Source organism: Euphorbia lathyris, chromosome 5 (genome assembly GCF_963576675.1).
Source record: "Euphorbia lathyris chromosome 5, ddEupLath1.1, whole genome shotgun sequence".
NCBI lineage: Eukaryota > Viridiplantae > Streptophyta > Magnoliopsida > Malpighiales > Euphorbiaceae > Euphorbia > Euphorbia lathyris.
In genome coordinates, this window is record NC_088914.1 from 57,978,635 (window position 1) to 57,980,334 (window position 1,700).

General features: G+C 42.1%; 1 long non-coding RNA gene across 1 annotated transcript; it reads right to left on the bottom strand.

The window, feature by feature from the left end:
- Positions 1-572: 572 nt before the first annotated feature.
- On the bottom strand, positions 573-1,021 carry LOC136229508 (uncharacterized). Its single transcript, XR_010689146.1, has 3 exons — positions 890-1,021; positions 686-814; positions 573-593 (listed from the first exon to the last, which is right to left on the bottom strand). It is a non-coding gene; the product is annotated as an uncharacterized lncRNA (long non-coding RNA).
- Between the last annotated feature and the right edge of the window lie 679 nt (positions 1,022-1,700).

The following is a 1,700-nucleotide window of genomic DNA, read 5'->3' on the forward strand; positions in this document are numbered from 1 at the left end:
TGGTCATCCAGACCTTGTCCTCCAATCCCCATATCATACATATCAACGTCGCGTTGTGACTTCAGTTCCTGCACATCACGTTCTACAACGGACAATCTATTTACAAGGGTATTCAGTTTCCTATCTTGCTGACCAAAGTGTTCAGTTATCATCTTCTCCTGCTCATCAAACTTGGCATTCATCTTCTTCTCGTGCTCATCAAACATCCTCCTCAGTACTCGTTCAATACCAGAGTGTTTCTTCTTCTGGACATGTACTCTAGGTGAGACAATGAAGGCATTTTCATCATTATCAGTATCAGATTCACTGCCATCCTCTACATCAACATATCCGCCTTCATATGTACCCAATCCCTCATGTTCCTCCTTTTCCATACCTTCATCCTCTTGCTCCTCTTTCCCCTCTTCTTCCACCTCCTTCCCCTTTGCAGCCTCTTGCCCTTTTTCCTCCTCTTGCACCTTTTCCAAATCGATAAAGACATGGTCATAATTACAATGCAGACCATCCACATGGTTTACTAGATGATTATACCATGAGCTTTCTTTCTCGGTGTCTTCAGCTGTAAGTTTTGTGGCATTTGGTTTTACACCCGACTAAAAATACAATACAAATGTACAAATAAACAAATCAGTCAGATGTATAGCACAATAGTGACACATATAGGCACAATGCTTGGTCAACTTACTTCAAAAATGGTTAGGACTTTGGGCAATTTAGCGATAGCGGTCTTTTTCCATCGTAGCCATCGTGGGATGCGAGTGCCTTTCTTCTCATACCATGTCCGGGTGGCATCCCATACTTCCAACAACCAAGCCTGCAACAAAGGTCCAATTCATTATTTATGCCTATGACCAACATTTCTAGTATACAGAATATACACACATCATACCTGAAATACGTATGCAAAACCATATAGGTTGTATGAGACACGGTTAATCCTTAAATTCTCCCTATAAGCGATCAATTGATCAATTCGGTCTTTTCCACCATCTATTCCATTAACAAGAGACCTGTAGGTCACATCCCAGCCACAAACACCCCACGGGAACTCGTTAAACAATCTTGGAAATTCAGCAAGTTCCAACACCCAACGAAGAACTTTTTTTTCCCGAGTGTTATCCAACACACAGCCAATGGCAAAATACAACATGGCAAATGAAACTGCATCCTGGTCAGACTGATCCTTCCAAACAGTTTGCAGCATAATTGTTTCCACGTCTTTATAGGATGGTGTAGGGATGCCTGGAAAAAACTTATTCCTAAATCTATATGGCTTCTTTATCCCACTGAACCTTTCCAGAAATGCTTCCATGTCCCCAAACCGTAACCCACTTAGGAGTCCAAACTCCCAATCCCCAAATCTTAACTCAACACCTCTAACTCTGAAGCAAAGCTCCCTGGGTTTGAGGTCTTCACGTATGATCTCCCTTGTTAAAACGGTGTGGCATAGGACTCCTGCAAATACTGTATTGGTCATTTCCAAGTACTGGCCGAAGCAACTCTTCCTAAATAGATTTAGTTGGTCTGATGTTAACAACCCCTTTATCTGTTCTGCTGCTTGTAGGTTACACCTAACCGTGATGACGCTTTCCGTTCCAAATGCTTTTTTGTATTTATATGCAGGTTTCTTCTTGGCTTTCTTCTTCGACGGAGAGGCATGCTCATCTCTCTTCCTCTTGTCTACACGATCATGCTGAAAA